Below are 26,360 nucleotides of genomic sequence, written 5' to 3' on the forward strand. Positions count from 1 at the left end.
GCCTAGTTAAAGGCAAGCCAACATAATTGCGAATGGCGTTGATAAATGCGATTAACAAGAACATTAATGGGTTTTAAAAGTAAGGGGATTATCATTTAGTTATATCACATAGCAGCCCAAAGTGCAGTAGTATGTTTGGTCAGCATAGACTCAGCATAGACTTAATTAAGCCTTAACTAAGCTTATAGATCTTCTAGCTTAGAAGTTGAGTATTTGTATTTTAATGAGTAGTCTGTGTAAATGGAATACAAATGGCTCTTGAAGGCCATTTAGCCTTCTACCATAGAGAAAAAAATACATAGAGTGCTCACTCCATACATCAGTTTTAGTATCAAAAAGACTATTAGCATCTAGCATCGAGTAGCGGAACTATCAGTACTGCTCTTGACAATAGATGTAGCACCGACCGGAAAGTCTTATGCTGTTGAGATAAGACTTTCCGGTCGGTGCTACATCTATTGTCAAGTAGCAGTACTGATAGTTCCGCTACTCGATGCTAGATGTAGACACTGAAATTAATATCTGAACTGATGTATGGAGTGAACACTCTTGTCTTACTATATTTCTCTATGCTTCTTCTGACAAACCACAGATAACGCAAGAGCAACGTAGTGCCTTTGGCACTGAACGTTCTACCCGCAGAATTTAATTTCATCGACATCCCTGAAATCATTGCGTCCACTGCATGCAGCTGCAAAAATTAGTTTTGATGTTATCTTATATATTGCCTTGTGATGTACGCTTAGTGATGACGAGTCTACGTGTTAAGTAATAATGACAGTGTCTGTCATTCAATCCGTCGATGTTAAAAAGTGACACTGCTTTGTCACGCCGATAACAACGGCCATTATACTGATTGCACCCAACAAAATAGACGGCCACTAAACTCGGTAGAGTTATGAAACATCTCATAAAATTATCTAAACTAACCCTTGCTATTCAATTTGGCATTGACATAAGTCGAGTAGCTAACATAAATATTTCTTCAATTACATCAACCCGCAAATGTACCTACTCGTAAGAATAATACCAGGGGAATGGAAACATTCAATATGCATTGACATATATAGCTACTAACCGACACACAACCTTTAACCTATACATCAGTTACATTAACATCGGTGAGTAAAAGCCTCGGTACGTAGCCTAGTTATAGTTACATGCGGTTTAGAGCCGGAGGCGTTTGTAGCCACCCTTCAAGCGCAGCTACGTAGGTAGGGAGGGGCCTTTGGCCGTTCCTGAGAATGTGGCCTAGGCCGAAATATTCCTAAAAATTCGCCGGGTACATTCCCGAATTGATCGATATGGGATTATTTTATTTTTTCATGTCAAAGAAGAGCTGGGCCTGCTATTCCGTTGAAATAAATCTTAATTAAGTACTAGATCTAGTAAATACTACCTACCTACTGCTGTATTGTACAAAGGAGCAGTTGATTTTTTTTTAACAAATAGTAACGTTGAATTTCTACCGGACCATATTTTAGTATCGATAACTTATACCTAAAACACTAACAACTTATACTTAAAAAGCGCTGGTGGCCTAGCGGTAAGAGCGTGCGACTTGCAATCAGGAGGTCGCGGGTTCAAACTCCGGCTCTTACCAATGAGTTTTTCGGAACTTATATACGAAATATCATTTGATATTTACCAGTCGCTTTTCGGTGAAGGAAAACATCGTGAGGAAAGCGGCCTAATCCCAATAAGGCCTAGTTTACCCTCGAGGTTGGAAGGTCAGATGCAGTCGCTTTCGTAAAAACTAATGCTTACGCCAATTCCTGGGATTAGTTGCCAAGCGGACCCCAGGCTCCCATGAGCCGTGGCATAATGCCGGGACAAACGCGAGGAAGAAGAAGAAGAAGAACTTATACCTAAACTTTCGTGAGACAAAGACATAAATACAAAAGTGTCTGAGCCGGCACGCCAACGCGTGTTGTTGATGCTCCTCGTTATGTAGTAAAAATACGTGGCTGACCCGTTATAACCTAATACTATATACCCAATGATTTTAGAAATAAGTAATGCTCGTGTAAAGACTTAGAAACTAAAAACAAGTGATTATATTCCTTCAGGAATATACTTAACCTTGTCACGTTACTAATACGCAGGTACCCGCTACTAATTCTAATTAAACTACGGCTTTTCTGTATCTAATAATGAGAATAGCTACTGGCTGTTTAAAGGCATAATACTTATCTGAAATTATTAATAAAATGTTTGTAAGTCAAACGACGTTACTCTCAATTTCAATGGTTTTCATCATAAGAGGCGTGTTCAGATATTTGTGAGCGCCTTGGCCTCTCCGATATATCTGATGGTGACTGCATGTAAACAAACAGCTACTCCAAGGTATTTCGTATTTCTAATAAAAACACGATTCATCCGAATGAAATGTAAGGTAAGATTATAATTTAATTTCCTTTATTTTTTATATTAATTCATTTTAAAAATAGTACACAAATCGCGAGGTGAGAATACGTTTGTGCCATACGTCACTTATATACATACAGAAGAGCGATGATGAAGCAAAAAAATATTTTTCGAAAATTTTTACATTTAGGAAATATTGAACTTATGTATCATTTAGGCACATATGGTTACTATTTATAGTACTATAAAAATATTGTGAATATAGTGGTACACCACCAAAAGCACTTTTATTATTGCCATATCCGTTTTTGATGAGTAAATGTTAAACGTACAATGTATGATATGACACAAAAGTTTTGGATATGTCACAGTTTTGTGATAATTTTCTGTTAACAGAGTGTAATTATCCTATAGTAAAATGCGGATATGGCACAACATTTTTGAAAAATATGTTTTTTTCAAAAACCGATTAGTGTCAATTACAGCATATTTTTTGTTATTTTAGAAATCATTAAAAAACGATTTTGCTCATAAATGGATATGGCACAAAACGTATTCTCAACCGGCGAAATTGGAAATTTAGATAGATATTTGAAAAGATTGATTCGATACGTGTTCCGAGTCCGCAACTCAATTTGTCGTAGACGGTCATTGAGATGCGACGTGTCGATTTTGTTTGCGTTCGTGGCCTGAATTTAATTATTACAATACACGGATTTAGGCGCAAAGCTTTTTGATTAAAACGTCAAATATTTAGAGGGAATTGGACAAACGTAGGTAGTACTCGTTTTCTATAGCTATACCCCTTTGTTTGACTTTTTTTTGATTATTCAATTACAAAACTTAAAAGTTAGGAGTGAAATATATTATGCAAACAAGTTTTTAAAACAATCTTACTTTTATACTTATTAATTAAATTACAGAAAAAGGTAAACGAAGGGACGTCGAAGTAGTTAATTATACATACAACCGTGTAAAAATATTATTACTTAAATATGTTAATATTATTATCAAGAGAAGAAAATGGACACTATGTTTAAGTATGGAAAAGCGGCCGCTCACTATTCTTAGCAACCAATAGGTAAATGATGATTTCAGTTTTAATTGTTAATGTGTGTATTTTAGTGTGTAAACTGTAAGGTTTGTATCTATGGGCCACAGTTGTCTGAAATAAATAATATTTAATTAAATTTGTTTCATTTCAAACTTGTTATCACTGTATTTTTCCGAAGTTCACAATGTTGCACCAATTTTATATTATAATGGCATTTCAAATATCCTACCCAACTCCTTAGAGGGTCATATTTCCACAAAATTGAGAGGATTTTTGCCACAAACATTATTGTAGTCGGAAAATAACTTACGTAAAACATGACAGGGGTATCTTATTTATAAATAATTTATCAGCCTCTTACTTTTATTGTAATGTATTGTTTTATAGACTACTTTCCACGGGCTCTGGCACAGACTTAATACGAGTATACTTAAGAGCCCATCAACGTGCACACTAGTGCCACTGCTATCGATATGTCACCGTAAAATTGTAAACACTCGTCATATTATAATCTCGCTAGTTACATTATAAACAGACGGTAGGGAGATTATAATCTAACCTAACCTAACCTACGTTAGATTATAAACTAACGGGTTCACAATCTTACGGTGTCAGATATAAGAATCCAGCAACATAGAAACTTAGTGTATATATGTCTAAAGTGATGTATTCAAATGGTACTTTAATACAAGATACAGTACGTGGCGGCCCTCTTTTTTTAAATATCGTTCGGTAAATTTAAATAATCACGATTATTTAGCAGTGGCGCCAGTGTGCATGTTGATGGGCTCTTAAATTATCTGCAAACACAATAATAGTGAAATTCTTCGCACAGTGACCTTTTTATTTATCTGAAGGGTACGCTTATAAACCTTTTATACCTAAATGAAAACATTTAATTTGTACCCCTACTCATTATTTGTTTATCTATAACTAACAGACTTCAATAAAGGAGATTATTGCCGTGGTAGTTTTCAAGCTCTTCAGATTACAGAGCCTCTACATTGAGTACAAGCTTAACTGAGCTGATATAAGCTGTCATAAGTACTGAATTAGTATATGACATTTGTGATGACTGCAAATATGTATTATATGCGGTTGGCGCAGAATGTCTCTTTCTTCCATACCTCTCTGTCACCCGTCATCTCATTTTTCACTTGCGTACGTTTCATATCATCTCTCACACCTTTTCCTAAATGCATTGAGTAAATGATCCATATATCGATTGCAAAAACCATACAGTCTTGTGGATGCTCTCACACATACAAACATATTAGTGTAAGGCCTGAGTGGACGCTCGAGTTGGGCGTGCAGCGGGGCGGGGCGCGCGGCGTGCATTTGAACAAATGCAAGCGTATAGGAGCGGCCTTAGTGCACGCTGCTCAAATTACTTGTGAGTCCGACGCCACGCTGCACGCCCCGCCGAACGCTCCGCTTCGAGCGTCCACTCAGGCCTTACACTTATACGTAAGCATAAAAGCTAGACTTAGTTCACAAGGCAATATTTGAAATGAAAGATTGAAAATGGAATTCTTTTGTTTAGTTCACCGATTGCGATTGCTTTTCAGTATTGTACCTGCATTGAAATGGAAAATTTAACGTGTATTTACCATTTTCCAAACTCAAACGATCAATTTAGATGGAGAATTTTTATTTGTCTGATATTCAATGACTCAAAGTTATTTTTACAGAAATATTTAGGGACAATCTTACACACCTAGTGCCATGTAACTCAATAATAAATATTACCAGGATTTGAACCCAGGATATAGGTATAGCTTCGTCACTCGTCCCAGGGTCACTACCGGTTAGGCTAGGAGACCGTTATCTATCTATGATTCAAAAATGTCGCCTCGCATATATTACCTTGCAAGATAATTAGGGCTCTTTATAAAGTTTATTTTAATTTAGTCATGCTTATTGACTTTCTGTTTGGCAACTCCATTAAAATAGTGACCGTGAAAGTAATTCCACGAATTAACACATAATACCACCGTACACCAACGTTCCCGGCAAGGCCAAAGAATCCCAAGAGAAGGCCCGCATTGGGTAACACAAATTGCTAACGTTTACTATTTACCCTTATAATTGAGCGACCTGCGAGCCCTGCGAGTGAGGCGAAAAATAACGTTCTAATTTCTCATCAATATTTGGGGCATTATCTATGAAAAGGGACATTGTTGTTGATGGCGCTTACGCCGCACAGCGTCGCGCGGCATTGTATTTATATTGGAGCATCGTTAATAATGGCGTAAGCGCCATCGACAATAAGGTCCCTGTTCATAGATAACGTCACATTTATTATTTACCATATGCATAAGCAATAAGAGTCTCTACTCTCTGGTAATGCTATGATATAATTCACAACACGTCCATTTCCTCGTGTTTACGCATACATTTACCTTTCGAGGCTGAGCTGTCAATGGTTCAAATCGATACGTGAGTATGTGTATGTGTGTGTATGTGTGTGTGTGTGTGTGTGTGTGTGTGTGTGCAAAATCGGCTTTTTATGAAGTCATAGTTTGTTACATAACTGTCTAAAAAGGAGTGTATGGTGTTATAGCGTCCCTATCTCTACCTATTTGTCAACGCTGTAGTTTTATTAACATACAAATTTGACATTGTATAACGAAACTGTACAACTGTAATTTAATGGTATTAAGCAGGGCTACTGGTAGGATTATTATGTATTCTGTCAAATATAATTAAATAGCTTGTAAGTCAACGGGCTCTGTACTAAAACTCTTTTATTTTTATCTACGTGTTAATAATATTATCTGTATGACTTCAATACTATACAGGTACGTATCGTTATTTTTATATTTTGAAAAGAATGGAACTAAGTGACTTAACATGTAATTATTCGCTTTTATTATAAGTCACACCTTTTCGATGCTTAGGTACCTACTTTTTACGAGCGTCTAAAAATAACAAAGCCTCATTCGTAATTCGAGTGTTGTTGCCATAACAACCGTTTCAAACTAGCAACTTTGTAACTTCTGTTGTAAAGTTACTAATTAAACTTGCAAGTCACAAGTACAGACAGAGAGAAGTTCAGCAGAAGTAGCTGAACGTGTGATTGTTTCAAAATAATCTACACACGCTCTCAATAATAAAGTTGTTTTCATTGTATGCCGGATGAAATTGGATACAATGTTATTAGGCTAGCGTCCGGTTCATTCAATAACTCAATTTTAGTCCATCCTTTTCAATTTCATTAACCTTTTGGACGCCAATGACCGATATATCCGCACCGTAGGCTCGACGCCAAAGACCGATTAATCGGTCACAGACCACAGAGCAACATAGACCTACGTGCATATGCATAAAGTTCAATTTCAGTTTTGACACTTCGGTGACGTGGCGTCAGCGTGACAGCTTTTGTGTTTGACACGGCATCGAAAAGGTTAACTACTTCGGCTCCGCGCACGTCTTCAGATCTCAGACTAATTTAGAGTACCTAGTAAAATCGAAACATTTTTTAACTAACACTAAACAGCGTCACAATATTTTATTTAATTATGTATTCGGAACAGCGCTTGTCGGCTAAATTGAAACATAAATTATTCCAGTCACTTGCACGCAAAATATTTTTCTTGTACCTGTGCAACATTATGACTTAATTAAAATTAATCTAAAGTGGCAAATTACACTTAAAAACTTACAAAATCTTAGTCATATTAATAATGACATATTGTCATCATCTTTCTCGCATTCTCCCGGCATTTTGCCACGGCTCATGAGAGCCTGCTGGGGTCTGCTTGGCGACTAATCGCACTAGTTTTTACGAAAGCGACTGCTATCTGACCTTTTAACCCAGAGGGAAAACAAGGCCTTATTGAGTTATTAGTCCGGTTTCCTCGCGATGTTTTCCTTCATAGAAAAGCGACTGGTAAATATCATATTTCGTACATAAGTTCCAAAAACACAAGCGCTGGTGGCCTAGCGGTAAGAGCGTGCGACTTCCAATCCGGAGGTCGCGGGTTCGAACCCCGGCTTGTACCAATGAGTTTTTCGGAACTTATGTACGAAAATATCATTTGATATTTACCAGACGCTTTTCGGTGAAAGAAAACATCGTGAGGAAACCGGACTAATCACAATACGGGCCTAGTTTACCCTCAGATGTCAGATGGCAGTCGCTTTCGTAAAAACTAGTGCCCACGCCAATTACTGGGATTAGTTGCCAAGCGGACCCCAGGCTCCCATGAGCCGTGGTAAAATGCCGGGACAACGCGAGGAAGATGATGATGTAGGTACATAAGTTCCAAAAAACTCATTGGTACGAGCCGGGGTTTGAACCCGCGACCTCCGAATTGCAAGGCGCACGCTCTTACTTACCGCTAGGCCACCAGCACTTATTAAAACACATATCTAATACCTTTAAACGAGCAATTCTTGTTAATTTATATATTTATTTATTTATATATATATATATATTTCGGGGATCTCGGAAACGGCTCTAACGATTTCCATGAAATTTACTATATGGGGGTTTTTGGGGGCGAAAAATCAATCTAGCTAGGTCTTATCTCTGGGAAAACGCGCATTTTCGAGTTTTTATATGTTTTCCGAGCGAAGCTCGGTCACCCAGATATTGTAGGTATATATAATAATAATTGTAAAATAAGGACGATAACTAGCGAGAAAAGAAGTAAAACGTTAAACTTAATCCATCTTCTCACGCCACATATAATTGATGGATTAGCCGCCTATTGACGATGGCGATAGGCAAGAATATAGCGATATAATTACCTTAAGAAAAGTTGGTAATAAAGTTGTCTAGAAGAAATATAATAGCCATAAGATCGCCAAGATATATATAGGTATGAATTTAAATTTTTCATACAAAATTTGTTGTTGCTCTATTTCGTTTGTTTTATAAACTGGAGCTATATAAACTAATTACAGGACTAAGTAGATATACCTCATGTCATTATATGTGCAACATTTCATTACAATCCAAAGCGTTGTTTTAAAATGAGAACGAAACTCCGTATGTATGGGAAGGTGAAATTCGGCCGATCTTGCTGCAGACTCTCAAGAGGGCCTTAACGAGTAGATGTGATGAAATAATATTTTTTTACTAACTATACCTTATGTTATGAGTAACAATTAAGCAGTAAAATTAACAGGGGTGTTGTTTGCATTTGCCTCCAGAGTGCGCTGGGGCGGCCGTTAGCGTTTCAAGTTACACAATAGCGCAGCCCCTGACGCGGTCCATAAGATTAATAATTAACATGTGACACGCATTCACTTCATTCATAACGTATTAGGGACTCTGCTTCCCGTGGCGACTAGCACTGCTGTTTATCCTTTCCACTCACAAGTAGCCTATTAGTATCCTTGCTAACAGATATGCTCTAATCTGCGTGGCGAAAGTAGTGTTAAATTAAACAGTTATTTTGTGGCTAATTTATCATGATAGGAGACGTAGCCAAGATGACAATCACATTTTTTAATTAACGGAAAAATGGAAAATTTCGAACATGCGACCTTTCGGAATACCGATCCAATCGCTATCAATATCAACCGCGGTTAAACGTTTGCAGACGTATGTACCTGTTTGACAAAAAATAGATTTGAATGACAATCGTTTATAGAAAACGGTACCTATAGTCGGATTATTCCTATTTGCATTATTTGACACATTATGACTGACGTTTATAGAGATGTAACTCAAATCGATTGTTACAGCAAGCGATTACGATTGGATGGCACCTAGACTGAGGTATCGAATTGTGACGTTTAAATAATTTTTATTTGAGATTTAAATAAAGAAAAAAAAAGATAGAATTATATGGTTAATAAATAATAAGAAAATATTATAAATTTACACAAAAAAATAAAAATAAAATATTTCAGACAATTAATAGTCCATATTTTAGGTACCAAAACTTCTAGAACTGTTTCGTCTGCTACACACTTATTAGACACAGGCTCTACGTGGGCAGCAGACGAAACAGTTCTAGAAGTTTTGGTACCTCAGATACTGCCTTGTTCAGTACAGTTCACTTACGCTTAGGAAAAACTGTTCCGCGCCTCTCCGGCGTTGGACGCAACACCGCTCGAGAATTAATTACTTTCGTCCCAGACGAACACGAATTATAGTGGTTCAGGCTCTTTCTGTGAGGAAGTGGTTCTGAGGTGTGTAGCCAAGGTTATTGTTTGTCCAAGCTTCACTCTATAGGGCCAGAATACCACTACATATTGCTGTTGTGAGTGGCATGTGTAAAATAATGCAAATAGGAATAATCCGACTATAATCGAAATTTAAATAATGTGTTGAAATTATTACGCGACATTTCGCCACAATTGCCATAATGATACATTTTTACAATTGGCGGTTGTCGACTAATTTACAATCATATTGTCATATTTGGCTTCAGTCTCTGAGTTCAATAGCTACCGTAGAGTTTCGTATCTTCGCCTGCGCTACCTATTTTCGCCTAGTTTGACATAAGTTGCCATTAACAAAATGTTTCTAATGTAAGCCTTACGTAAAACTGGTAAATACAAAGTATTTTTTACGGGTGTCAACATTCTTCGAACAATCTGCGGCTAACTTCACACAGTTGACCTTTAGTGAGGTTTTTTCGTGACACCGACCACACGTTTTTTTGCCAGTGTTTTAACTTCAGTTTTAAACGGTGTTACGGACCCGGTAATGATAAACGTTTTACATGATTATATACTATAACTGTTTATTTTTCATATGAAACTATTATTTAATGGCTAGCTTACGTTTAGAAGTCACAATTGGATAAAACATTGGTGAGGTTACTTTGCGTTCATCTTGTTGCCAAATTTCGCCTACCCCTAGGTTTGACAAATTTTTCTTACCACATTTATTAGTGGATGACATTACTTGTTTCCAAATTTAAATATTTTCTTATGTTTGGTTATTTTAGTTTACGCTATATGCAAATGTTTATTCTACTCTTACCGATGTTGAGTAGGTACCAAATAGGTATTTTTATATCTCACTTTGTGTAAATAAGGTTGATTTGATGTCAATTACGATAATAACAACAATTTTGCAACAATTATATAATTTTGTTAAAAATAATAATTATTTTTTAACTTATAAACCACTACTCCCCTTTATTTGGCATGTTGGTTAATTTTTGGCAGCCCTGGCTTCATTATAGAAAATGTATGAAAACAACTTCAGACTGTTACCAAACTTCGCCTACTACCCCGTTTTTTACAAATATGCCTAGTCTGGTGTAGTTAAGGTTCATAGTATATTAGCACATTCCAAGGAGATACGACTTAACATGTGTAAGTCACAGAAAAGTATGTATTAGCGGCAAGGCATGCCATAGGCGAAGATTGGGAAAAATACCCAAACATCGCCTATTGCCTTTGGGGCCATTTACTTATTACCAACTTAACCAATGAAATTCTAAGTTTTAGTGGTGTATACTGATAGTTGCGAGTACTAAAAAACATTTTTTCGTCTTAACGGATTAAAATGCTTTCAAATTTGAGCGATTTTTTGGGAAAGTGTCAAAATCCAGGCGAAGATACGCAACTCGACGGTATGTATAACAATGTACGATACAGTTAAGGAATGAAAATTATATTGAATCTCTTCCTTCCACTGATATCATTACGCGCCTACGTGTGGTCGGTTGTAATGATGAAAGGACAATGATTAAACTATTCATGTCCAATTCGGTGAATGTTTGGTTTTAAATAGCGATGCATATTACTATAGTCGGCGCAACGTAACGACCGATATTTGTCAGTTATAAATGAGACCCTTTTATATATGTATAACATGAAGCTGAGGCCTTCATATACAGGGTGTTTTGAGCCTTTGGACAAAGCCGAAACGTACATATCCGTTTTCGAACCTTTATACAAAGTATCAGAACAATCGGCACGGCTTAATCAATACATTTCTGTCAAATATTCATTCAAACGTTGCGCCGACCTTAACACACTGAATTTTTCTCCATTCTCCAATGAATTCATTTCTTAGTATTCTAGTAACATCCCCAACATTTATCTAATCCCCTCCATGCGTACCCTTGTCAGCACCCCAAAAGCCTAAGTGATATTCAAGGTAATCTTCATGCAATCCGCAACAGAAGTGGCTGCGCAAAACAACAAACATGTTTATCATGGTCTGTATAACGTCAGGTGACAAGCAAAAGTCACTAAGTACCTCCACAAGTTCATAGCCATAGTGAACCATATTAGTACGAGAAGAAGGTTGATTTTTGTTTAAATATTTTATAGTAATTAGTGACTTTTGCTTGTCACCTGACGATAAGCTATTCGAATAATTTTGAGCACTTCGTCCGCATATAATCTGCTACTGACTGTACATTGCAGTCACGTTGGATCTAAATTAAATTAAAACAGACCGTTATTTTATATGAAATGAACAACATGTGAATTTCAATTTAATTGCAGTAACTTGAGGATATAGCTGCTGACAATAAAGTAAATAAATGTAATAATGTGCCCACGACGATTAAAGTAAATAATGTGGAAGACTCTAACTCTGACCTCTGTTCCTCCATACTTCCAAACTTCACTTAACCCGTCGATACCAGAAGCTTTATAGTTTTTTTAACCTCATAACCGCCTTGGTTACTTTATCAAATGATGCTAGCGGCACTGGTTAGGTTAGTCTAGGTTTTCTGCTTCTACACAATGATATTATATAAGCATAGATAGGTTATACTCGTACTTGAGGAGCACAAAAAATACTTCCATATTTATTTCTGTGCCTTCGAAGAAATCTGTTATTTTTGATTAGTTTTCTCATTACATCCAAATTTGTCACACTCGTTGTTAAACATAAGGTCGTCTCTTTCTCTTTCGGTGTGCGGGAGCTTGTTAGCACGTGCACATTTCTCGCTTGTCCAGCCGCGTCTAAAGGAAACTTGTCCAATTTGTCACAAGATAGCGCTTCAATTTTGGAACGCCTATAACGTATCTTGAGTTATAAATCATTGCTTCTACAGAAGTATTTTGGATTGTTAGGTAGTTGAGCAGGTTTCTGAAGTAGTTCGGCCGCAAGACTTTCTGCTCTTCGGGGGCGAAAGTACAGGCGTCGACCGTATTTGGTGTCGGAGGCCAAGATCCACTTCGGTTCGCTGCGCCACAGCAGCAAGTTCATAAATAACTAAAAGTCAGTTGCTTGACAAATGTTTATCTTATTTATGGATTCATTTTATATAATTTATGTAGGCTTTCACCGCACCCCTTGTTACTGATAAACAATGTTTTATTACGTTAAAAGGTCAAACATTTTAGTGATCCTTTTTGCCAAGCACTACAATGAAAACTTACATTTTAACTTCAAAATGGTGTCTAAATTACGAATATGTTATTGTGTTATCATTCACCCGTACGTGCGTCTCGCTCCAGTCAATATGTAACAAATAAGAGCAAAATGCACGAGCGAATGGTAACAAAATGAATCATTTAGAAATCAATTTTGATGTCAAAATGTAAGTTTTAATTGGCCACCAGTTTAGAATTATATTTGGTTCTCTCTCGCATATTGTAAAAATAATGCTGTGTTGCATATATTTTGTTCCGAACCATATTAAAAGAATAAAAGTGATGAATTAAATTTTCTGAACTGAATAATCTCAACCCTCATTATAAATAATTGTCCGTGGCGGAACCCTCATATTGTGGAGTTAGGTTCTCCTAATTAACTTTTCACTAATTGCGACGGGAAGAAATATTTTGTGAGAATCCTGAAATAAGATTATTGTTGATATCATTTTATAATTTCTGAAATGAGCTTGAATTTTTTGGTTTATAAAATGCGATTCAATTTGCAAATTTAATTACTTATCGCAGAGTACCAAACACGAAAATAAAATATTAGTCATATTTTGTCATTTGTTACATGTATATTTACAATTAGTTTAATATAAAATAATAATTATGTGTGTAGGTCATACATATCGTAACAAACCTTTGTTACCATAAAAATTACAAGGCGTCCCGATATATTTGGGCACTTTTTCCGTCACTATTTCATGCTGACTATAAATAAAACTTAAGAAAAGTTATAATTGGAAGGGTTTTATTAACTCCTACAAAATGACGTGGCCATAAAATTTGGCTAAAAATAAGTATAAAAGACAGTATTTAGGACGGATGCTAATCCCGATAGTATCGCATAAAGCGTTTAAAAGATCATTCTCCGAAGTGACGATTAATCGTCGCCAGCGCACGTGCCAGTGCTGTCGGGTATTTTTATTCTTTAACTCGTCATATCCGCTTAACCAATTAAAAAGTGTTTGCACACAAGCATCAGACGTACGTAAATTTACTTGTTTGCCAAAGCAAAAAGAAAAATATTAAACACTTACTACAAAATATACTTAGAGTCATGCCAAGTGTGACAGTATGTATTAAAGAAGACCTATCTCTTTCCTATGAAATAGTGTGACAAGGGGCAGGTCTAAAAAATCGCAATTTTGTGTGATGTCATTAATGGACGACCCCTAATTCTCAAATATACTGACCACTTAATTTAAAAACTGCGTGTAAATAGTACATGGGCGTTTTTTTTTAAGTTGTCCCCTACACTTTTTTTTTCAAATTTGGGATTTTTTATGTTATTTCTACTCAGAATCACGAGCTCTTTTCTCCTATTAGGATAGAAAGTGCTCGTGATTCTGAGTTGAAATAACATAAAAAATCCCAAATTTGAAAAAAAAGTGTAGGGGACAACTTTAAAAAAAAAACGCCCTATACATGTAGGTACCGTAAAACGGGGTGAGTAGGTTTCGCGGGGAGAGGTGGGTTATGAATGGGGAGAGAAGGTTTGAGAGGGGAGTGAGAAGGGATTTTAAGGCTACTGCTACCAAAATAATGTATTCCAATTTAAAATGGAGCTATAGTAATACGCATAATAAAAAAAAATCGATCCAACAATAATCCAAAATCACCTTTGTAGGAAAACCCCTCTCACCCCAAATACGAGGCACTACGGGGTGAGGTGGGTTTTCCTCTTTATCGTCAAAGTTATGAAATAGAACTACCCAACATAAAATAAAAACCAAAATACAAACATCCGGAACACTTATTATATACACCATTCAGTTTTCACATGTAAAAATAAAATTTTATCGAGGTTTTAATTTCAGTTTTGACCCTACTCACCCCATTTTACGGTAATTAATATTTAAATATACATTGCTATAGCGAGATGGTTTTGTTGTTATTTTTTTCTAAATTTCTGCTAAACCCTTTGTTTACATAGTGCACTTGTTACATAACGGTAGTTATCGCTCGGCCAACAATTTGTCTCGGGCCTTGGCGCGTAGTGACAATGAACGCGACTCAGCGCTAAATATAATATTCGGCGACCCACCTGCGGCCGGGATTCAAACTACTACAGGACACACAGACACAGCAGGTTTAGGACACAAACATAATTTATAGATGATATTGTTGTTAAAAGCATGTATATGAATATGCTTTTAATATATCGGGAACTTCACTATACATTTTTGGTAGGTACTAAAGTACACTCTTGAGCAATAAAATAGCGTAATATGTACTTACAATTTCTATATTGTGTACATTATTGTATCTTATCTTACCTACTTATCGAAAAAAAATTGCAATTGCGATTAAATCTGAAAACATAAATGAAGTCTGAAAAGAAAATCTGAGAGGAAGTTACTCTCGTTTAATTGCCAATGCAAATATTTGTTCAAGGTGGTGAAGCGAATGAAAAACTTCTTTATTAGTAACTGAAACGAAACGGGAATAATTTATTAGCCTAGAGTACGATAAAATTATATAATACTTAACTTGATAACTAGGAATAGGTGTTTTAATATACTTAATGGTTGTTTGATGATCCCGTCTGTGAAGTTCATGGTCCAGGGTTGGATATAAGGTATTTGTTCCTGATTAAGAAATATAGGTAGGTATTTTACTTTTGGGCTTATTTGAAGACCGAATCTTTGTATGATGGCTCTATATGAGTATTAGTGGTTTACGATTACTGATGTTTTGTGATTATATTGATTAAAAGCATGTTTTGTTAAGTAGATGATTTTGCTAAAGAATATAGCTTATTCAAGACAATCAAATCCCATCAAAAACATTAACATGTAAAAAGGTGCAAGTCTCGCAACGCTTCTACTACAAAAAAGTTTTGAGATGTACCTAATGTGAAACCAAGTCGGTTATTTTAATCAGTGCCAGGGGGTGTTAAAACTGTATCAAAATCTTTAATTTGTAATACGTAAAATGACTACCCTACCCGTTCGCTTCACCCCCACCCCCCGGTACTTTTAGTATCTTGTTTAATACATCATTATCTACACCCATCCTAAAATTGGCTTACACATGTATTATTTCCGCTGTAATTCAATGAGTTTTTTCGGAACTTATGTACGAAATATCATTTTATATTTACCAGTTGCTTTTCGGTGAAAGAAAACATCGTGAGGAAACCGGACTAATCACAATACGGGCCTAGTTTACCCTCTAGGTTGGAAGGTCAGATGGCGGTCGCTTTCGTAAAAACTAGTGCCCACGGCAATTACTGGGATTAGTTGCCAAGCGGACCCCAGGCTCCCATGAGCCGTGGCAAAATGCCGGGACAACGCGAGGAAGATGATGATGATGATGACATTTCTTTACTAAAAAAATGTCATTAAATAGTTATTTGTACAACAAGAGATCAAAGTTTGATATTTCTTCGAGTGCTTATTTTGAGTCCCGTGCAAGCGAAAGATTCTATAGTAGATTAATCTAATTTAGAATCTTGAGCGTAGTAAGGGACTCAAAAGCGCACGAGATGTAAATAACTTTGATCTCGTGTAGTTCACAAAACTTTTCACCTCAGCAGTGAGAACATATTAGAGAACCCGAAAAATGTATTCCTTCTTCATCACTTACCTCTATTCACTCATGTTTTTTTAAGATATACCAAAAATTAAGTTTTCACCTCAGCAGCTCGAACAAGGGTACTTTGCTACTTAAAAACAGTGAGCAAAATGCGATTTTGCTCACTGTTTTTAAGTAGCAAAGTACCCTTGTTCGAGCTGCTGAGGTGAAAATATTATTTATATTAACTGATACATGTGATTCATATTTGAAAAATATTCCTCTGAAGCACATTCTACGAGTAAATACCGGTCAGTCTCTCAGCATATTACCTCGTTATTTATAGTTGGCCTGCTGTCTAATCTGCTCATCGCTCAGCTGTTAGCGACTTCCTCGAAGCCCGACCTTTGAATTTTTATAAACGGTTTGCGGCCTTCCGGACTGACACCGTTCTGCCGGAATTTCTCGTTTTAAAATTAATACAAACAGTATTTCAATAAGTGTTCTTGACATCTGAAGTCCACCGCTTACAACGGATGCTTTTGTAAACAATTAAATTTTTGTACGAATTTCATAAGGGATATTTTATAATTTAATCGTCAAAACGAATTTATGTAGCACTGATTGCTTGTTTTGTTTTATTCTTGGCACATTTGTTTCATTATTAAAAAAGTTTTGCTCAATCTTATGGAAACATTAATAATGTTCCTGGTTAATGAATATATTAAAATGAATACCTACCGCATAATGGTAACTAAATTAACTTTATTTTTCTCAAGCAATTATATATATAGGTAATAATATAAATAGTATTCCGTGCAGCAGCGGCAGCTATAAGCAAGGTGTAAAATAATCGCGCCAGCTTAGATCATTTTGAATACCCCGCCAGCTTAGTGACTTCTGCTGCTGTCTGTACAACCGCTCTGCGATAGGTCTCGTTTACTTAATTCTCTTACTGCTTTCACAAAATTAAAAGATACTCTGGGATTCTCCCTGCGGACACATCCCGAGACAGCTCAGTAAGGTTCGTAGAGCTGTCATTTACATATCGGAGTAGTGCACCTGCGATTCACTTCGGAGAAAAAGTACGGAACTTCTAAAGAAGGACGTACGTTAGTAGATTATACCCGTTCCGAACGTCTTTCTCGACTTTTCTGTAGTGCGACTATACTTGATTTTTTTTCTTTGAATAGTAAATAGCTGATAATAAGAAATACAAATAAAGTATACATTGTTCAGTGACAAAACAAGAAATAGTTGCGTGTTGAGACTACGAATATTGTCCGTTAATAATGATTGTACCGGTAGTAAATTATATAAATATTCGAAATATCTGTTTCTGTTTACGAAAGTATTTTGTAATTTGTTTGAACATGATAATATTATTAATGGGCCATTTTATTTAAAATTGTAATAATTTAGGAATTTTAATTTTAAATTTTATCTACTCAGAATCACGAGCTCTTTTGATCCTGATAGGCGAACAAATGTGTCCCAAGATTTTTATTTCTATTCCGTTGCAATTTTTATAGACTTTTTAGGACGGTAACGGAATGAGCGGAACGAATGATGTATGGCAATTTTGGACACTTTTTTTTCTCTAAGATCGAAAGAGCTCGTGATTCTGAGTAATAATAAAAAAATCCCAATAACACTACAGTGCAACTTTAAATAAAATGGCCCAAAACAATATTTATTGAGCCTTCCACTGAATACATAATGAATTTTGAGATCAGCCGTGCAGCCTTTTTAATACATCCCATGACAAAAACGTTACTTTATGACACAATATTGTAATACTAAGCGGCGAGCACAAATAATATTTGGTAATAAATTCACCGAAGTATCGTCATTGGTTCTAAATACTCGTTTTAAAAACATGTATTTAGAAATATATTAGTAATAGGAAAATAGAAATAAGACAAATTGTCTTATATCTGGTAATATTATGGTAGCAGACACAAAGTGACATTATCGTCTGCTCGAAAAGCTAAATTATAGTTGGATATACTGACAGTCTGACTCGTCGTACTAAAAGGAATATTCTACGTCGTCTGGTTCCACATCATTACTTTAAATTCACAAAGGTATGTAGGCACGCTATTTATTTAAGACACTGAACTCCGTCGCATAATTAGAAAGGCAAACGTCTTTTATTACATTTTAGCAAGGAATTTATGAAAAAATAAATACTTCTAGTATTTTATTTACTTATAAAATCGATGTTTTGACGATCTTAGAGGAGTAAAAAAACATACCATAGATAAATATAAAGCAGCTAGAGGCGGCAATTTACGCTAAGCCTTACGTTAATAAATTAAGCTCAAAAGTAACGTTAAATAAATAGAATACCAATGTTTTGCTAGCAGTTTTGTTTTTCCAAGAGACCTATTTTTTTCTTGAACTTGTAAATAATCTATGGCATAACATTACTGAAGAAGCAAACACATTGTTTCTCGCCGCAAGGCACACAACTCAACACGTTCCTCTGAGTACTATTGAGTCCACCTTTTTGAGCAAGCACTCAACAACTAGGTTATTCAGTAAATAAACTATGAGCCATGGACATCATGTAATGCCCGACCCGTGGTAAATATTTTATTTTAGGATATGTACTTATGTTTTGTTAATACGATCGTTTCCTAGATGGTCACGTATTCGTAGGGACATACCTACATAAGTATTATTTATTTTTAGAGTTTGTTTGGGATCCTGCTGTTTACGGTACTCTTCTAACGTTATTTAAGGAAATGTCAATTGATTGGTTTTATTTATATGGGAAGGTTAACAGTTAGGATAAAGATTTATATATGCGCTTTTGCTGGCTATAATGTAATTTAGTTGTTTGCATTTATCAATTAATTTTTCCATCAATTTTAGACACCTCTATTTTGCAATATAATTGCCTGGTAACGGCATTGAGTTCGGTATTTTTACGTTTTTGTATTTTGTGTATTGTAACACAAAATCAGTTTCAGTTTAAATAGATAAATAAATAGGTACTTAAACATGCTTAAAATTGTCTTAAATTTGTTAACCACGCTCTTTATAGAACTTCACACTTTATTTACCAAGAGTTTTAAAACTACTGTAAATGTTCATATCTATCAACTTCACGCCATGTCAACTATATGTGGGACTTATTATCATATCACAGGGTGACATTTGAGTCGTGATCAGACAAGACTTTTTTTTTTGTTTATTTTTTGTCATTTATTTTACTTTTATAAGTGGATTTAGGATATTATAACGGCTTATTAAGATATTTAAATTAATAAATTGAATCGCCTCTTTGAATCGGAACTGCCATTGACATCAATTTTGTCATTTGTCCCAGTTAGAAATAAAATTTACTTAATTTTTCATTTGAAATATCTTACAAAGCTATTTAAATACCACATTGCCACTTGTAAAAGTAAAATAAATGACAAAAAATAAACAAAAAAATAAAAAAATCTTGTCTGATTTTAGTAAGAGTAGGGGCATTAAATTGCTCGTTGGCTATGGAGTTAGAAAAACATATTACTGATCACGACTCAAATGTCACCCTGTATATAATTCACACAAACTTCGGCTCTTGACCATCAAATCAACCGCTTGAAAAAATTGACCGGTCTGATTGAGTCTCCTCAAAGCCAATCGGTGTCAAATGACACGCTCAGCGATAATGCCACTCAAACACACTCTACCCATCGTGTTTGACGAGAACAAGTGACCCAAGCCCTGGACACTCTGTGCGAAATCATTGACACCCTGCCAAAACCCAAACACAAAACCAAAAGGGATTAACAATATATGAGCTGCGTAATCTTATGACCTTTTTTAGGCGAGGAAACAACTCAAGCAAATATACTCGTAAATACACTCTCACGGTAGCGACAAATTTGCGGTGCGTATAAGATGGACTAAACACTACTAATAGCTAGCAGATTATCTGTATATCTGAGTAATCAACGAACAATTACGAAACAGCGATGTACCTAATGTTAAAACTGCGCATCGTTTGCGACGTATTTTTTTTGTCCCTTTATGTACCTCCTATGAAATTATGAATAGAAGCAAAGGAAACATCATCATTTTAATGCTTTTTTTTCAGTTGCAGCTATGTTGTGAATTCAAGTAGAATTATTTAGAGTCGCTACGATCTTTTAGAACCGTGGCAGAAAACATGCAAAAGACAGTTGTAAGAAATTATACATTTGTCAAAACCTATATTTGTTGTCGCATATTCAATGCTGTTTTTTTACGTAATCTTAATATGAACATGTACTTAACAAAAACGTTGGCTCTTCAAAGTTATATTAATTAAAAACTCGTAGATATTCCACAGTCTTGCCTGCCATTAAAATCATGTGAAAGAATACTGCCGAAATGTAATTGGATCAATACTAATCCCGTACGAGTTGCTCTACATATAAGTACATAGTCCAAATGAGTATTGTAGGTTTGAAGTAATAGAAGTAATCATCACTAAATAGGATTAGTAACAAGTTTAGGCACTCAGTGTTAATTAGTATAGTCTAGACATAATTAAATATTCGTGTATGTATTAAAGGTATTCTAAAGATAAATGTTTACTATTTAGCTTGAACTTAACTGCAAAGTCAAGTGAAGTTGAATAAGAGTTGTCAAATTCTGAGCAAGTAAGTCAAACCCGTTTTTTTACAGTTCAAATCCATTTAAAATAATCTTACATAAATGGTATGATTATATAAAAAACTTTTTTAAGTTTAATCATAATCATAATCATAATCTTTATTGTTTGTGAGAAATGGGTTACATTGCCGGTAATTACTATTGTAACAATATTTCATGGACTCATCAAGACTCTACCTTTACAGGTGTACAAACAAATATTTCCTATGTTATCTTAAAGTCGAAGTCATACATAATCAAATCCCATTAAATCATTATTTAAAAATTCATTAACATTAGTTTTGTTTATTATTGGTAACAATTTAGTGTAGGTCACGAAAAGCCAAACATATCTTACGAATTTATATTTTTTCTTACTTAATATTTTTAACTAGCTTTCCTACTATGATCATTTTCAAAATTCAGACAACTTTAAGAATTTCATAAGTACTTCGTGTAGCAGCTGTTTTACCGTAATTTGAAATATTATAATAGTCCGTTTAATGAAATCTAGCAAGTATCAAACCCGATAATCGTTTTTAGGGTTGCGTACCCAAAGGGTAAAAACGGGACCCTATTACTAAGACTCCGCTGTCCGTCCGTCCGTCCGTCCGTCTGTCACCAGGCTGTATCTCATGAACCGCGATAGCTAGACAGTTTAAAATTTCACAAATGATGTATCTCTGTTGCCGCTATAACAACAAATACTAAAAATAAAATAAAATAAATATAAGGGGGGCTCCCATACGGCAAACACGATTTTTTTGCTCTATTTTTTGTTGATGGTGCGGAACCCTCCGTGCGCGAGTCCGACTCGCACTTGGCTGGTTTTTCGTAAGTCTGCCACTGACTCTGTTATATGTAAATACTTTGAGTACCTACCCCTGGGACATAAAGCAAATGACTGCAGGCTAGAGCAACTAGCATAAACATAAATATTTCATTTAGAAACACGAAATGAGTTTCGTTGCGACTACGTACCTCTCAGCTAGAGAGATAATTTATGTTTAGTAAATAAACGTAAATGTGCATTGTGCATAGGTTATTAAACAACCATAGCTCATAAGTTATAATTCAAATTCGAATGACAATGAATTATTTATTACTTGAACTACTGCTAGTACTATTTAAACCTCATTAGTCATTAATAATGATTATTTGTAGAATCACAAACAGGAGTCTTACTTTCATAATCATAATCAATTAATCATAATCATATCTTTATTGCGTTCATGTTGGTACAAATAAATACAGGTACAAAATAAAAAACTTTAGTTGTATTATGTGTGGGACAAATCAGGAAAGCTAAATAAGAACTACATCCTGACGTCTACCTAATGCCATCGATTAAGCACGTATTTTTTATACTTATGAAAGACCGGTAACATGTGGAACATAAGGTTCATTATTACATTAAACCTGCCATTTGTTTATATTGATCATCAACTTATTCAATGTCTTTTTTTAAATAATTATAAATATGACATTAAAGTTCTCCAAAAAGCCACTACGTGTTGGAACTATATCCCCACGCAAGCCTCAAGCCTGTCAAAAGACCGGAATTTAATGGCCCGTGAAACCAAAAAAAAGAAAACAGGTAAATTTGTCTCGATTTTTCCATACAAAATGATACGTGCTCAATGTTGTTAAGAGTATAAATATTTAATTTCAATATAACTGTCATAAACTGGGCTGTTAAACGTCGTATTATCTTGTAATTGCATTTGACCTGAGTGAATTGCTTCTTTATTCCAGAGAATATATACGCTCCCTTGAGCAGGATAAATGTCGTGTAAGGCTCGTATCAAAGCCTTATTTGCCCAATTCACGGTACTACCTTACACATTATCAAGTAAAATTACTTACGGAAAAATATCGTTGAAACGCATTAACGAATTTTATTACGAGTATATGTTGTAGGTTACGGTATGGACGATTAAACAAAACTGCTAAGTATAAAAATAATCGTAAGACAGAAGAAGTGTAGTGGGTTTATGTATAAACTTAAATCATATGTCATACTTAGGTCATACTGAAAGTTCCTGGACTGGCCACTTAGAAAAAATATTTTTTCTCATATATCAGAATCCAGAAACTTTTAGTATGACCCACGTATACAAAAAAGCGACCAAGACCTCCAGTGCCCAGGGCTAGGATCAAACCAGCAGCACATCAGCAGGGACATATAGTTCACTGTATAATTGGTAGGTATACTAGTATTTAAATATTTTGATCAACTGCCGTATTCGAACTTCAATATATTCACAAGAGACGACACGTAGATCCATTCTAGATACGTTATATTATAGTTTAGATTTTTTAATAGTTCTCTTTTGCAGCTCAATTCGGACAACCAATGTCACTTTTACGTTAGATAGAGTTAGATATCTATTAGATGTGAATCGGATCTCTAAGTCATATCTTGTGGAAATCGTTCAAGAGTATCTCCAGAATCGCGGAAATGTCAAATTTGACAGGTTAGATCCTAAAAATATCGTTATCGTATGTTGGTGATGTCTAAAAGATTTCTTATAGATATCTATTTCAAAATCCGAATCGGGCCCCAAATTATTTGATTTGTTTCAGTATGTCGAGGATGTTACTGGCTTACAGGAGGGCGTGGCTGTTATAAATACATAAAATAACATTTTTTTTTCACAACTGCTAACGAAGGACCGCGCTCAGTTCCAAGGAAAAGTTGTATTTATCTCACTTTGAAACGCCTTACATAAATACAATGAAAGTACTCATTGACTGCTGGATCTTTTCAGATGCCTAAATTTATAAATACTATCTTGATTAAATAAACAAGCCAAATTGATTGCTTTATACTTACTTATATCCATGAATTCTGTTAATTTAATCAATTAAATTTTATGTTATTTAGAAACTATAGCTCACTTTCTGTATAGGCATCCGTGAAGGCAATTTCGCTACGTCGTAGACCTCGTAGAGGTTCGTAGCCTGTTTTGCAGCAATTTAAAAACCTAGTTCGATACTAATACACAAAATATAAAAATATAACGTTATGAAACCTCTTGTCTTATTGAATATTAAATAAGATACAAACTTATCGTTCAAATTTTAGTTTTTTAGTGATAAATGAAATTTAAAAAAAAGAAACATAACATTGCAGCAAACTTAATATTTTGTTTAGGTTTTTACTAAATGCAGTGTTTTGCATTTAGAACTGAATTCAACAAAAAACATTCTATAGTAATAGGCAAATATTGTTATGGATTTGAAAGTTCATTTAGATTTTGGAATTACCATTCATTCTTCGCCTTGCATATATTGAAAAATTACTATTTGGTTTGGAATCTATTCAACAGACATTAACGCCTACAAACCAAGATCATTGACCTTTGTAAAGGCAAATTCGTAACGATTTAAAAATTAAATAAATCTACTCACCGTTTCCAGTATATAGCACGCTAATACACAATCCACACGAAGACACACACTATAGTCTATTATTAAAGTTCAGAACTAGTTCCTAATGGCACACTTAATTTGTTTTTAACACATGAGATAAAACCACACACTAGGTATTTTAATTCTAGATAATTCCACACGCACTATTACTATTATTTTATTTATGTTTAATGTCTTTGGTCACACTTATTAACTTTTATTAAAGGTCTCCAGACCAGTTTAAGGGGATAAAGAAATGTCTAAAACCATTTATAAAACAGTGTAAATAGTTTTATAAATTGTGTGTATAGTTTTCAAAGGTCGCAAGTAGAAAGTTTCAGTCGCTTCTTGTGTATAAATAGGTTTTGGTAAAATGTTCCTTTGAGTTGCATGGTGAAGAAAGAAAACAATGTCAAGCAGGATCAACGGCAAGGATAGGATATGTCAATCGTTAGTGTGCTGCGTGTTCGAAAGTCGGTAAAAGTTCTCTAAACTGACTTTAACAATCATTTTATTCAATCTCGGGCAATTCGTCGACTCGTTCCGATATGGTTTCGATATTAAGTGAAGTAGAAAGGTTAGAAATGTGGAGATATGCGTGTTCGTTTGGTCGATCGTAGTCCATGGGCGCGGGGCGCGGCGCGCGAGCGGCGAGCGCGGTGGTTGACGGAGGACTGCCGCCGAGCCAGCACTGAGCAACCATCGAGCAACCAACGCCGTCCGCCAACCTGCGTGCACACCAGCATGCAAACATACTATGCAATTACCATGGCCTGCCGTGACACGACACTTGTATCACAGTTAGCGTTACTAACCCAGTTACGTCAATCATAATTTCGGTTACAATGCGGTAGGCAACTATAAAATGGGGTGTAACGCAAAAAACTCCAATGTAGCCAATTAATTAATTTAAGCGACTGCAAATCAATTAGTTCATTAAGCCTTTTAGCGCGCTGCTGTAAATTTTCGGCGTTGTAATTCAAGTGCTGACCCAATTGCCTCCGTATTGTCCAATTGTTATCAAAATGTCAGTGTGTACAAAGTATGTTACGTGTTTCTGTTTTATCCGTTCTAAGCACGCCACAACACGCTTCAGCAAGAATGACCTAAATGACCATCGCTATTACTGAAAGTAATTGTCCTGAGGGCATAATTTTAACATTTACTCTTAACATGAGTAATCCATTAGGTAATACTTCTTAACACAAAGTGACAATAGGTACCTATACATTAATGAAACGTTGTTTTTTAAAGGTTGCATAATTCTTCAAGTACATAAATAGTAAGGAAGGAAGGGGGGTAAGTGAAATTTTGGAAACGAGGGTGGTAATTCTCGACAGCCGCAAGCTGGTGGGAATTAAAGACCTGAGGGAATTTCAACTTACTCAAAAAAAGCTCGATAGAACTCCTGGCACTCGCACGTTACTAAGACAGTCATAAAACCCTGGCTAATTAGTACCTTCCAGTCAAAACGCCCATCAACAGTCGTTATTCCATAGCGGTAAATGATTTAATAATTATTATGCTCTTGCGCATCGTGACATCATCGTGACGTCACGCACGCCTGTCGCCAAGTCCCGACGCAAAGTCTATTCTCGTCGCGTGAACGTCGCGCGACACTGAAAATATTTCCGACCACTCAAAGGTCAATCGTACACATCCATAATATGATATGACATTAAATACTCTAAAGAAATCCGTACTGAATAGTTTCAATGACAGCTAGATTGAAGCGACCGTTGTTAACCCTTGAGAGGAAAACAACAATATATTTATTTGCTGTCTTGTGTAAAAAATAAACAAATTTTATGATTTGAAGTGGTAGGTATTTCAAATGTACTGGCATATTATGGCTGACTGATGAGTGGTATAATTTTAAAATTTGAATTAATTTTCGAGTTTTGGAGCAGCGTAGGCACATTTTACGGTATCCATAGACTAGGGTTGCCTTTACGTCTCAGTATGGCAGAAGTGTCAATCCTAAGGATCACACCTATCCACACCTACTTATTTAGTTCGATTAAATTTAAATCATATTCAATGGGAATTGAGTTGCATT

General features: G+C 35.4%; 1 protein-coding gene and 1 long non-coding RNA gene across 9 annotated transcripts in view; one reads left to right on the forward strand and one right to left on the reverse strand.

Moving 5' to 3' along the window:
* Positions 1–24,994, reverse strand: part of LOC134650180 (uncharacterized) — a 207,586-nt gene extending 182,592 nt beyond the window's left edge. For 5 of the 8 annotated variants that reach the window (XM_063505087.1, XM_063505080.1, XM_063505082.1 and 2 more), the window contains exon 1: positions 24,302–24,994. The gene's annotated coding sequence lies outside the window, so the exon portion shown is untranslated. The remainder of the gene's footprint in view (positions 1–24,301) is intronic. The other 3 variants (XM_063505084.1, XM_063505085.1, XM_063505083.1) reach the window with 1 other exon arrangement.
* The window catches only part of LOC134650363 (uncharacterized), a 282,213-nt gene that overhangs the window by 155,017 nt on the left and 100,836 nt on the right, over positions 1–26,360 (forward strand). The window lies entirely within an intron of this gene.

The sequence above is a fragment of the Cydia amplana genome, chromosome 8 (assembly GCF_948474715.1).
Source record: "Cydia amplana chromosome 8, ilCydAmpl1.1, whole genome shotgun sequence".
NCBI classification, from domain to species: domain Eukaryota; kingdom Metazoa; phylum Arthropoda; class Insecta; order Lepidoptera; family Tortricidae; genus Cydia; species Cydia amplana.